The sequence below is a fragment of the Lichenostomus cassidix genome, chromosome 9 (genome assembly GCF_008360975.1).
Source record: "Lichenostomus cassidix isolate B80296 chromosome 9, HeHo_3.0, whole genome shotgun sequence".
NCBI lineage: Eukaryota > Metazoa > Chordata > Aves > Passeriformes > Meliphagidae > Lichenostomus > Lichenostomus cassidix.
Genome location: NC_139490.1, coordinates 16,674,867 through 16,688,982, shown reverse-complemented (window position 1 = coordinate 16,688,982; position 14,116 = coordinate 16,674,867). Strand labels below are relative to the sequence as shown.

Sequence of the window (14,116 nt, the reverse complement as noted above, 5' to 3'; positions counted from 1 at the left end):
TGCATTAGAATTAGCTCAATATCAACTGCTTAAGCAAAGCAGCTCGGTAATCTTATTATTCTGAGTGATTTTGATCATGTTGCATCCTTTTGTGGATCCTGGGAGCAGCCCAGCTCTATCTGCAGTGATTTCTCTGAACAGCTTGCCTTGTCACATGCTCTACCTTACCTAGTCATGCATCATGAGAAGATAAAAGTTAATCAATCAACCCTGCACCTTGCAGCAAAAGGCTTTTATTTCATTTTATTTCATGCAAGAAAGAGGGCATGGGGTTGGGAGGGGAGCTTCACTGCAGCAAACAGAGGTGAGAGAGTTCCAGCCCACTCTGTTTCGTCATACTCCAGCTGGAATATCATCATCCCTAAGGATGATTGTGGGAATCATCAGTGGGAAAAGTCAGGCAACTTGTCTTGAGGAGGCAGCATGGTCTGGTGAGGGCCCTGGGGTCCCTGTCCTTGTGCCAGACCCCAGGACACAGCAGCACCAGTGGGGTGATGGTGCCCAGAGCCAAGAACTGTTCATGGACTGTGTCCTCCCCCCACACCTGCCCAGCTCCCAGGAGAGGCTGGAATGGTGATCTTGCTGGAATGACCATCCCAGCAGCAATACAGGGGCAGAGAATTTGTCTGGCCCTTTTCTAAACACCAGAATAGTTTGAAGTTTGTGCACTTCAGCTCTAGCTCTCTCCTCCTCTAATTGGTGCTACCAAAGATCAGCACTGCTTAAAAATAAAGCAGGCTTGTGTCAATATTGATTATTTCCCCCCTTCTTCTGTTTCTAGTAGCAACTAAAAATAATTTACAATTCATTACAGACATGACATTTCCTGCAGAATAAATGCCATTGTCACATTTAAAATTCAGTCTATATCTGACTTGAATATCTTCATTTGCTCTGTATATAATGAGAGAGAGGAGGTTTTCTTTCCCCAGAAAAGGCTAGTCCACCATCATAGATACAGATTCTTTTAAATTATTTTAATTTTAAAGTGCTTGAGCTCTGCTTGTGTCCGACATCAGCTTCATCATTTTTTGCTCATTTTGCATGCTTGAAAGATCAATCATATTTGTATGCAAATATTTTTGGCCTCCCTAAATTTAGTGCATAATAAATGACTCAAATTTCATTTCCAAAGCCATAAGGGGAGGGATAAATACAGCATTGTAAGGAAAAATAAGGGCTTTGCAGTTTGTAACCACAGTCTTTAAAAGCAGGGATGTCAAGGCAAGCGTCCACTGGCTGTAGATCACTGGGCTTTATTCAGCACTGCAACGAGATTAACACCAGCCCGCCCGACACGCCTCCCTGAGGGGATGTTTCAAGAACAGGTTTTGCTGAGGAAAAACAAAAAAAAAACCGAAATCCGGACTTTTATCCAACATTTACAAGTTCAGGATTTCAGGCTGCCTGCTTATATATATCAAAAAAAAAAAAAAAAAAACCAAAAAAAACCAACTCTGATGAGGAACCTTGAGCAAGGCGTGGCTGCCACTCCGGAGTCAGGGGTGTGTCCTGGTGCTCAGGAAAGGGAACAGTAATAGGATTCCTCAAGCTTGGCACAATCAGGCTCCACCCCACAGGATAGATTCCCTGCTCAGGGCAGGGGAATGGATCTATCAGCCCAGCCAGGGCCAGAGGGGCAGAGGAGGCTGCACTGGAAGGAGCTGCAAAAGCAGCAGATGAATCAACAGGGAAAGAGTTTGCTGCTACACTTGTTCCAGTACAGCAGCCTCCAGTTTGAGTGCCCTGCACAGGAATAGCAAAACACCAACGGATTAAGGAATATATGCCTTCTCATAGAACCACCGAATTATTTTTATCTCCAGGCCTCCCACACACATACTCACATATTTTCTCCCGTGGAGTTTCAAGGCTTTTCACAAGCCTGTGACATCTGCTTACCAACATTTGGTGTAAAAATATCGATATCTGCTCTGCTTAGCTGTTCTGAGTGCTACATTTACCAGCCAGTAAAGATCAAGAGTCTCCTGGGAGCTGGCTGGATCAAACTATCATGATTTCAGCACTGCTTTGCGTCAGACAGCAGAATTTAAAGTCAAAACACAGATAGTTCAGGGAGGAAGACAATGTGAAGCCCTGAGTCATACCCTGCTGAGGGTGAAGAGAACAGATTAATAGACAGCAAACATGAATGAAACCAAAGGGCTCATTTAGTCATGAGGCTGCTTCTGAAACCCAAAATAGGATTTATTTTTAGTTGTTGGGCATGAAAAAAGGATTTCTTTGCACCTTGCCGAGGAGAAGTTGAGAAAAAAGTTTTAATTAGCAGGGGGCAGGCTCCCTTTTGCCTTGACACCCCGAGGGGCTCAGCTGCAGGGGTTGCTGCTCGCAGGCTGCTCTAACAACTCATCCATGGGACGCTGCACGACCCAGCCACTTTCAGCACCATTCAGATGGAAGAGGCAGCCCTTACTCCAGCCCCAGCCAACTTTCCTTCGCTAAAGTTGAGTCAACATAGTCTGCTTGTAGCCAGGTGGGGCTTTTTGAGCAGCTGAGCCACTCCCCACTGCTGGCTCACAGGGGAAGGAGACAAAGCAACTGCACAGGTTCACCCCAAATCATTGGAGATTACATAACTGAAACCTCTCAGCCTTTCAGAGCAGCTGTGGCAACAACAGCCAGAAAAACCGGTTTGCCTGAGCCTTCCCAGTGCCACCTGCTCGTGTGAGATCTTCAGCTGGTGTGAGGCTCCAGCCTGGGGTATTGCCCACCTTGGGGTATCTAGATCAGCCAGGATTGTCCTTCACTGATGTTCTCTCACGAGAGAACACAAAAGTTTTACATGGGAAGGCAAAAAGTTTGCACAATGGTGAGCTGTACACACGTTTATGTGAGTTTTCATTTTAAATAAACAGAGAGAAGTGCTTTCACAGCTGTGCATAAGATTAGTTTCATTATTTAGTCCTCTGCTAAATCATTCAGCAATTCTCCTCTGCAGAAACTTCATGATCTTGGGGCTAAGTAATTTCTATCCCTTACTTACATTAAAACCTCATTAATTTTCACATTAATCACTCATAAACATGAAGAAGCTCAGTGATTTTGGATCTCCATGTCTCTGGCAGAAAAGTGTCCATTTTTCTGCCTTGTCTGACAACACAGGATAGGGCTCAGAGGAGCAAAATTGCCACTCTAAATTTAACACTTCTGTCTTTCATCCTTTTTTAAAATTTTTTTTAGAGTTCAGCCATTCCCCAAGTATTACTGCACGTGGGCAAAGGTTCTTCCATCCCCAACAGGTGCGTTAGTAATGGAGCATGTGAGAGTTTATGTGCTAAAGCTAGGAGGGCAAAAAGCCATGCTCTGCTCCATGCCATAAAACATTATCACAATTTTCTCGTGCATTGTCCTTGTCAGGGTCATTCGTTTCACTGGTTTCATTACAGCCCTTTTTGAGGCCATAGGTTTGTCCTTTGCTTAGTATATGTGTGCATGAATTCCAACCCTGTTGCTACAGTAATTTATACGGATCTGGGTCAAAATCAAATCTAGTATTTGGTCAAGAATGTGACAAAAATAGACAAAAGAGACTCAATGCAAGGCACAGCACACTGTTAGAGAATTTCTTCTGGAGCCAAATTCAACAAGAAGAAATTATTTGTTAGCACACATGGACAAGGCAGAATCACTTTGTGTCAAGCTCTTTTTAAAAACTGTATACAAAATAAAAATTTAGTCAACATAAGAATGAGTGATTACATCAAAAAGAGAGCACAAATTCATATCCTTTCCGTGGGGTTGTGGCTATTTGCATTTGTCACATCAGGATCAAAGCAGAAATCTTGTAGTTTTAGGGTTCAGCTGCACTGACTTTGAATTTCAGGGAAAGCTGGCTGGCTTCAATGGCAGCTTCCCCAGTTGACTGGCTGTGGGACGAAGGCAAGTCCAGAACCTCTGTGCAAAAAGCAGAACAGACCAGGTTAATCATTTCCCCCAAGTGCTGCGGGCTGTGCTCAGGAGGGAGGCAGAGCCAGCACAGCCCACTGACCTACTGACACCCACTCCTGGCTGGGCAGCGTTTAGTGCCATCAAACAGATGTGCAGGAGGCAGATTGTGAACAGCAGGAGACAGAGAAACCAAACAGTGGGATCTGGGAGCTGCACATTCCTCAATGGACAAGGTGTACATGGAAAGCTACTGTGCTCCATCCGACCTAGGATGGGGTGGGAGCCAGGGGCTGGGCACAGCTGGGGACATGGCACAACATGTCACAACATTGCATCCTCCCCCTGCAAAGGTCAGGAGATCTGTTAACATCTGTAATTTGCTTTTTCTTATCACTCAGTCATGAAAAGGTCTCTTGAGGCAGGAAAAAGTGATAGGCAGGCTGGTCCCTTCCCTGGCAAAAGTCAAAATGCAAGTGGTGACATTGTTTCTCCAAACAGGTTCCAACCTACTGGATAAGTATTAACACTTCGGCAAGGTGGGAAGAACAATTGTTTGTATGTCCAAACTGTTTCAGATAGCAGTCGCACATCTCTCTCAGCTATCAGAGCCTTGACTGGCAAGTAAAATCCATATAATCAGGTGAAAATGCTGCAATTTTCCCCTAAGGCAAATACTTTCTGCCTTACATACCTTAATGGTAAGTGCCTGAGATGGGCTGAGTGCCCTTCCCAGCCCTGAGGCTCCTGCTTGGGAGGATACATTTTTTACCAAACTTACAGCTGGTACCTTTATTTTGAAGCAGTTCTGCCACTGTGCTGCAAAAAATCCCCTCAGGTCCATCCCACAGCTGCAGGGCTGCACACCCCAAAAAGCACAGCCCAGGAGCTGCACACAAGATGCAACCTCCATCCCCAAGGACTCAAAGGCCATCTTCCAAAAAAATGCCAGGTCATCCTGTCATCTGTTCTCACTGCATTCAGCATGGTGCTGCATTTCATGGAAGTGTTCTGCTCTCCCAAAATAAATGGTTTGACATTCAAGGCAAGAGCAATTCATTGCAGCTGTTTGAAACCAGGTCACAAAGCCCTCAATGAATTGCTGTCAGCATCACCCAGAGCTGGCTCACAGGTGCTCCTGCGTGGCTATGGGGTCACAAGGAGCTCTGGCTGCCTGTGAGTTTCCACTACTGTCCCTCAAAGATGGACCAAAGGCCAGATGCTCTGCCTGGCACTGGAGATCTTGTCTGAAGAACTAAATGGATTACTTCTCCATGCCGGGAGGTTTTCACCATCTGTTGCAGATGTAATATTGATGAGGTTCTCAATTGTACATAACCATTTCATAATGCTATTATATGAAAAACAAACAAACAAAACCAAGCCCAGCCTTTCCGGGTTGCTGACGCTTGCTTTTTATCAGGGAGTCGTGACCAATCTGTTTGCTGGGGTGGATTCTGCTCAGTTTCCCCTGACGTGCTGGTGAGGGCTGAAATGGGGCTTCCTGAAACAGAAGGCTAGACAAAGTTAGGAGAATAAAGAGCAGATTAATTTATTAAAGCCTTTAGGTGCATTTAGGGCAGACAGAGCCTACTCGAGAGGCTACACCCAAAATGGACAGCGAGTCATGAGTTCCTCACATTTCATAAGTTCTGTCTATAAACATATATCAGGCTTCAATTCTCCAATTACACCTTCAGCTGATGATGCCAATTACCCCAAGCCTGCTCCCCCCAGTTCACTGTTTACATATTTTGGGGCTCTGAGGCAGCAGTGTCCTGGGATTTTCCAAACTAGAGGAAGAGTTTTGTGTAAAATGCTGGGAACAGAGGTTTTTAGCACCTTATATGGAGCCTAGAGCTACACACCAAAACTACAAATACATGAAAAATAGAAGCTAAGAATCCTTAAGGCATCACTGGTGCCTGTTGTGGCAGCTGTGTGTCCCCATGGCCTCATGCTGTGGCTCGGTGCCTCTCTGACCACGGCTGCACAAACTGTCCCTGTGAAGCCCCTGCTGCCTGGTTCTCACCCTGATGGATGAAGGTCCTTTCCTCATTCCTCATCCTCTCTTCTGCAAGGACCTGGCAGTGCCTGGCAGATATCAGCTTGGTCCTGTGCAGAAGCAGAGCTCCCTGAGCTCCTGGGAAGGACATCAGTCCCATTTTATCATATTTTTTGAAGAATGGAGGTATTTTGCACGGGACAGGAAGCAATTGGAAGGAGGAACTGCAGTGTGAGGAGACACAGCAGGAGTTGGTAAGAGAAGTGAGCAGCAGCTGCCAGGGATGCAGCTGCAGTACATGAGGCAGCAGAGCACAGAGATGAAAGCTCCTCTGGAAACCACAGACACAGCTCCCAACTGGAGACACCAGATGGTGCAGGAGCTGAGGCAGGAATACTGAGTGTCTCTTTGAGGGTCTGTGCCAAGGAGGTGGGAGCAAAGGGTAATTAGGCTGATGAACAGCAATATTAAATGGATGAAATTAGGCTTACGATGTAAGAGAAATCTTAGGAAAAATTAGTTGAAGGGAGAAGCATAGCAGAGAAAATCCCAGCACAATTAACCTGCAGGGAAGCAGAAATACAGAAGCTGCTCCCAAAAGTAAATCCATACCAAAACTCCAGTTATGTTTCTGGATTTTTACCCACCAAGCACATATATGAATTCCAGCTATTAATTTGCTTTTAAAAAGCAGTGAACCCATAGCATTCAAAGTATATACTTCAGTTGTAATAAGAGCAAATATATTTGGAATATGCACAAAATTAAAAACATATCTAAGTGCTCAGAGCAGCAGTCAGTGTTTGCTGAATGAGAGCCCTTAACCGTGATTTTTAATTAGTATTGACAAAAACCTTATTACTAAGTTTATGTGGTTACTCCTCACAGCTGCACAGACAGCCAGGGCTCAGACACCATCTATCAGCAGCAACACCCTGACTACATTAACTTGGAAACCAAAAGAACTGCAGAGGCTTTTCTGTGCCAGTGGCATTCAGACAAAACCAGACCAAACCAATCTCTCTTTGTAATTATTATAAACAAGTCCAACCAGTCCTTTTACCAAACAATGACACTTTAGGAGAAGAGATCCAAAAAAAAAAAAAAAAAATCCAAGCAAGCAAGCAATATTTTTCAGGCAGACAGATTATAAAACAAGCCTGCAAATTTGATTGCTCTGTTGATCATCAAAAGCAACATCTACAAGGTGCTACAATCCACTGATAATTGTGGTATCTTCCCATGGCCATATTGTCTGTTGGCTGAAGACTATTCTGACCTGCAGAGTAGCTGTTGAATTCATACTTTGCATTGTGCTAAAGTAAGTCCTAAATTCATAAAACAACCTGAATTTTAATAATGCTGAGCAAGTCTTGCCTGACATACTGGCTGCATTAGCTTAAAAAAGATGGATCACCAAATACCACAGTATGTAACCACATGTGCAGAAAATTATACACACCCCAAAGGGGTGGTTTGATGAGGTTTTTTTTAGGCAGAAAAGCAATGCAAAGCAAAGCAATTCAGGCTACATAGTTTTCTAAGTCCCTGAATCCTTACACAGCACAGACAAAAGTTCTTAGCTGACCCTGTCCCTTAATGAGGTCTCTAAGTACTTCAGGTGCTGTAAATCATTCCCCTCCAAAACTTATTTTCAGCTGTCTTGTGAATGTAGAGGTCTTGCAAAGTAGTTGCTATTCCTGCACAATTCTTTCTGCTTCATTTAGAGGCTACCAAGATACTTTAAAATAATCTGGAACAGCTGTGATATACAAACAAATCCAGCCACAAAACAGCATCCTAGAAAGAACCAGGCATCCTTGTTTTGCTTGGTGACAGGGAGTATATCCATTCTTTTGCAAAGGCAGACATGGCTGTAATTAAGAGCAAGTGTAGCACTTGCAGGGGACAGGAGTGGAGGATGGGTAAATTAACATTTCACAGACCACTTCAATGCTGACACATTCTAACATATGGGTTTTTTCTGCAGTCTTGCCTCTCCTACATCACGTTGCTGAGTATTCTCTAGTGTGTCTAACAGAATGAAACCCTGTCTGGGACCAGCAGAATCTGCTGTGAATAGTTTATATTTGAGTACAGCTGTTTGTGCAAGGATTAAGTCATTATACCAGTCTGGGGAAACATACAGCATTTTCATCTGGTCTAACTTAGTTCAAGTTTAAGAACCTTTATAAGTAAATAGGAATCTGTCCCTCTGTTTCTTTCATCCTGATTTGCATCCTACTACAATAGGGTGTAACTCCTCCTAGAGAACAACTGGCAAAGCAGAAAAAAGAGCAGCTTCCATTGCACTTTTCTTACCAAGCTGTCCATAATCTTGTTGACTTTCTTGTAGCAGTCTGGGGCAGTCAAAGCCTTGGTGACCTCACTGCTGAATGACAGTAACTCTGTGACCATTCCATTGATGTTATAAGGACAAAAGTTCTGTAAGACACTTGCCAATATATGTTATTGAGAGGCATTTTGAACAGCTACCTTCACAGAAAAGTCATATCACAGAGACAAGAATGTTTCCTTGACCAATTGTTTGCTGTTCTGTGGTGCAACCCTGAAGTATTTTGAAGTAGTTTGCTCACGACTCAAGAAAGGAAAAAACAAGTAAATAAAAAAGGAAAGAATAGAATCAAAGATTTTGCAGTTGATGCAGTCGGCTGGCATTCATGACCTCTTGTACTATTTAAAACCTAGACTAAAGGTGCACAAGGAGAAGGCAGAATGGCAGATAACCTGCAAGACTGATGAGGGAAACAGAAGTTTCCAAAACTGCAGTGCACACTTTTTCACTGACATCCTGGCAGTAGAGCATTAGTCAGTGAGCCAGAGAGCTTTCATCTAAAGTAGGAATATTAGCATGCAGTGCCTGACTACATTTTCATTTGAAGCTGAGCAAGGCAGGCTCATTCTCTCCAGCAAGTCAGACTGATGCATTCTCCCAAGAATCATGCCTTACAGAAAAATAATCATGAAATATTAATCATTTCCTATTTAGAGCTACAACTGTCACAAATGATGTAGCTCTCTCATGTACAACCTCTTGCTGAAAAACTGCATAAGGAACACAGCAAACGTCGCCTGCTTCCCGGGCAGAGAAAAAGCCTGGGCTGTGTGAGGAGCAGGGAGAGTGGCCAGTGCCACTGGGGAATTGGCTCCTGTGGCCAAACCCAAACCAGCTCACCCCTGCCCACTGCCAGCTCACCCCTGCCTCCCTGCACCGCGTGCCACGTGTTGATAACCAAGGAAATGCAGCCAAAATATGCTTCAAAGCTCATACCAAGTGAGGCAAGGGATTGCCCCACACACCAGGCAGCACTCCCACCCCCTGCCAGCAATAAACACGGCACAAGAACACGAGGAAAGCACAGCAAATCCTTTTGCATGAGGGTTTGTGCTCAGAGCATGGATTTAGCCATCCTGCAAGCTCCATGTGAGTTTGGGAGCTGTTCATTCAGGGCTCAGCCTCAGTGCCCCGTGACTTACCAGGACTGTCATTCAGCCGAAACAGCAAATAATGAGAAATAATGTGTCTGAATAGCTGATAGGCAATCCAGAGAGTGGAACCATTTGCATAAAACACTCATTGCCATTTCACACACGCAGATCTCTGGCAGTCAAAACCTCACAGTAGATCATTCAGGGACCAAGGGAAAGAAATTAAATCAGTTGTTTGTTACAAATAACTCATCCAGTTGTATCTGACATGACACTGCCTCATTACTAGATATTGTCAATGCTCCAAGCTATGACCTGTGACCAGGATTTCAGGGCATCAAACCCTGTGTGACATCTGAAGACACACTCTTGGCTGTTACATGCTGCTGCAAAAAGGCTAGGAAGATCAAATTTTTCTCATGGGTCAGTGGGAAAAAGCACTGCCGAAATAAAGGCGATGCTTATCAGACAGAATTAGGTGATCCAGACCACAAGAAATGAATGTCAGTAACTGAATGTTTGTAACTGGGACACTTTTGTGTTTGATGATAATTTTTGTCTACGATAAAATACACTTTCAGTCACATATTTCATGGGTGTCTTCTGACCTTTCTCAATAACAATTATATCTTTTATCTGAAATAGAGTCTCCTTCTCACAATACAGCCTTTGTTATATATGCAATTTCTTGAAACTATGTGATTCTGTAGCCATTTTTCCCTTTGGATACAATGGAAATTAGTTTTTAGACAGAAACAAAACATTCAACTATCACCTCTGTTACCAGGAACTTCTTGGAGCCAGACAGGGTTGCCACTTTTATGGCGCTGGCTTTAGTATCTGTAAAAAGTTACCTAACTTTCAGTTCCAGTAATGGTTGCAAAACACTTTCTTCAGCCGTTGCAGTGTAATACCGCCTGAGTTTATGGGGCTAGAAAACCTTGAAACACTTGCTAGGACAATTAGCAGTTGCTCTCTAATGCTTGAAGGCAAATCAGAGTTGCTGTCCATCAACACTCACCCACATCCCAGCCAAGGGACTGGGATTGGATGGAGGTGATTAGAGCCTTTCTACCTGTGCACAGTGTCCCTGTGGATAGAGTTTGTCTCAAATACCTAATTTAATGCAATTTAAAATAAGATGTTGTTTACAGCTTAACGAAAGAACTTTTAATAATCTCATATCACAGGCTTTACACTTTAAGCTATACCACTAAAATCCAGTGGTGAGGATAAAAAGGCCAGGTTCAGCTATTCAGAGCAGTGAATCTTTTTCTCCTGATGTGCCGTGCAGTGAAAGGCATCAACACTGTAACAAATATTAAGAAATCTGTCACTTGCTATCATCCAGCTGGAAAGAACAAACTCCCCAGGGCTCGCTGTTGACAGCGCTGAAAGAAAGAGCCTCACCTGGAATCACACGTTATTTCATCCCAGGGAATGCTTCTGTGTGCAGCCCTTCCACTTCAGATATGAGTGACAGGCTGTTTTCTGCACTAATTAAAGGATGTTATAATGAAGTCAGCCACTCCTTATTGCCTGTCTCACATTTTGTGATCACAACCATGCTCAAGCACAACTAAGGGTGGCTAAATATTAACCACGAACAACTGGAAAAAGAAAATCAATAATTTCTAAATTAGTTGCCTTTTATTTCCCCTTTATAGTGACTAGAATTTCATGTGCTGTTTTCCTATTTACATTTCACATGGCTTAAGCACCCCTAGAACTAATGAATAACCACACGTCCAGATTTTCCCCCTAAACTGAAGAATTTCTGGGAAATGGAGCAGTGGATCCCCGTGGGCAGGTAGCTGTGTATTTGCTGACAGCAAATCCATCCTGGAACTAACCCAGCTCTGGGGATGATGGGCTGACCCAGGTTCACCCCACCAGGGTGCACAGGCAGGCAGGGCAGGTGCCAGCTCAGGTGTGAATGTCCCCCTCACTCACTAGCAGGGTGTTTGGGCTTTCTCTCTGCCACAGTTCTTCCCTGGCACAGCAGGGAAGGGAGGGAGGGGACAGGACAGTGCTTTACAAACAGCCATGGCTTCACTGCAGCTCTAAGCCCCAGGTACCCAGTGTGCTCACACGCTGTGAGGGACCCAGAGCTGATTCGAGGCTGCCCAAGCCCAGAAACATCTCAGCCCCTGCAGCATCCTCAGCCCGAAACCCACACAGCCCCAGGACACACCCTGTGCAGTTACATCTCAGTGTCACTGCAGCCTTTCCATGGACCAGGCTCTCCTACAGACACAAAATCACGCAGTGCCCCAAAACCATACCAAATCTGAATCAGAACAGGTACAAGAAATGCTAAGAATTTCCCCAAGGGCAACCAGATTCATCCACACATATTACTTTGCTGTGGCCCTACTGCCCACACAAATCCTGGCTTAAGTCTGTTCCTCCCAGAAGCATATTATGAAATTGCAGTGCTCTGTGAACCCCCAGGAACAGAGATGAGAGCACACAGGCATTACAGGAGCACTGATATTCAGGTTTCCCAGGCTGGGCTCTGCCCAGAACAACTGGAGGCACCCGTGCAGGATCACTTGCTCAGAACCAAAGCACCACAGCTGGCATGATTAACGCCTGCCAGGAGAGGGACAGAGCAGGGTAATAATACATGCTGTCCCCACTGCGTGACACGCCAGCCAGCACAGCACTAGACAAATGGCTGCTGCCTCTGACAGGCGCCAACAGAAATCGTATTTCAGACAAGTCAGATCCATCCATTCTACTGAGAAGCCAAAACATCCCAGTTTGGAAGCTCCATCTCCTTACTAACAACAGGGAAAGAAAATGGCTCAGATATCAGTCACTCAAGTTTCTTTTGGCTGTTGGCAAGTTAAGAAAGCGTGTTCAAAACAACAGTAAATAATCTGCCTAACAATTCAGAAATATCTGAATTGTTTTGTGCCTCTGTTACAGCATTAATCTCCCTGGAGATCTCTCAATGGCACGGACTCACTCAAAAAGCAGCAGAGCAAAACCCCACACGGCACACAGGCAGCTTGTTTGTCACATGGGCTGCTCTCTGGAGCCAAAAGTCTGAAATGCAGCAGGATAAGACATTTGGGAAACAAGATCACCAGCAGTCTCTGTATCTGCCTGATGGCAGCACACAGAACAAGGATAAATCAAGAAACACAGGGCCTGCATTTGGATATGTCATGGCAAAGGTTATCGTCGTGCCAAGCTGTCACCTGGATTGATTCTAACACCTTTTAAGTCTCTGCTAAGGTCACAGAGTTACCCATCTGCAAACAAGAGAGAGCACAATCTCTACACTACCAAGTATAACATGTTTCTAGCTCAGGTGGTGTTCCCTGTTGATGAAGGAGAGTCACACAGGTGCTGGGGCTGCACACAGGCAGCTGCTCTCAGCCCCCACCTTCTCTCCAGCTACCAGAACTGAGGGTCAATCGTTACAGTGCTCCTTGAGGGGGAGAGGTGAAACCAACAGTGTTTCTTGCTCCAGGGGAATTCTTGCCTTTATTACCAACTAAAATCACAGGGAGTGACCACTGCAATTTAAAATCCTCTGTTCCCACGGGGGGATTTTTCCACCCTGCAGTGGAACACCGTGTTGCTCTGCCGCTGCTGTTAAGCAGCACACTGAACCCTGGGAAGCCATCCTTGAGAAGATAACACTCCTCGGGACACCCCTGGAGCCACAGGGCTGGGCTGCTCTCACCCAGCACTCTCTGTGGCCTGGGGTCTTTCCAGGCTGCTCCAAAAAGGGGCAAACCTGGGCAGCTCAGCCCACCCAGGGGGATGTGTGGGAGAGGTGAGGATTGCTCATCTTGCTCTAGCTCGACTGACCCCACATCTCACATCGAGAGAGCTCATGCTGCATGAGGTGAACACCATCCAAAACATTTGCAAAATCAACCCAAATGCTGGAACATGTTAGTGACACTGTGAGGAAAATTTCTGCTCTGCAGTATCTGCAAAAGGAGACACTAGGTAAAACCAAACCTGCCAACCACACCCACACATTGCTGCTTATCAACTCATGCTTTATTTCATAATAAGAAATAAAGATAATAAGATTTTTAATAAGATAACAGAATTTTTTCAGCCCATCAACATCAAAGATTAATTATATTTTTAATTAAAATCACCATTTTCAGACTGAAATGGCCTTTACCATGTCTCTCTTGCACTGGGAAGAGACGAGAGGTGAGGAATTTCCCTAACTACTGTTGCTACCAAACTCTGCCTCAAGATACCCATTGCAAGAGCAATGCCAACACATGGGCTCACTCTTTAAATTCAGCTGAAATTTTAGAAATACCTGAGTTCATATGAAGAAATAGCAGCAGTGGCATTAACCACCATCAGTCCCAAAATAGTTTTAATTACTTTTTCTCCACCTTTATTGTAATTATATGAACCTTCCTTTGCAATAATTACACATCACACTGTGGACGAATGACTTTTGATTTAGTGATCTCCTTCAGTAACTAACGGTAAGATTAGGACAGTCCTTCATTAAACATTAATGATTAATAAATCAATACACCTAGTAGCTAAAGATATTAGAGTAGTTTCTTCATATTCAATTACTGTCCACAATGATGGCTCAGGAGGGCTTCCATAGGAAAATTGGGAGTTCTGGGAAAGGGTTAATCATCTTTCACAAGTCACTAAGCAACAGTGTTCTGCTCTTATGACATGTTTTGCCAGCCAGAGCTGTGCAATGATGCAACCTTTCTGCATCTTATCCAGAGAATTGGCTGAAAACTT

General features: G+C 44.4%; 1 long non-coding RNA gene across 1 annotated transcript; it reads right to left on the bottom strand.

Moving 5' to 3' along the window:
- Nucleotides 1–3,203: 3,203 nt before the first annotated feature.
- Nucleotides 3,204–11,531, bottom strand: LOC146433372 (uncharacterized). Its single transcript, XR_014854089.1, has 2 exons — nt 4,010–11,531; nt 3,204–3,913 (listed from the first exon to the last, which is right to left on the bottom strand). It is a non-coding gene; the product is annotated as an uncharacterized LOC146433372 (long non-coding RNA).
- Between the last annotated feature and the right edge of the window lie 2,585 nt (nt 11,532–14,116).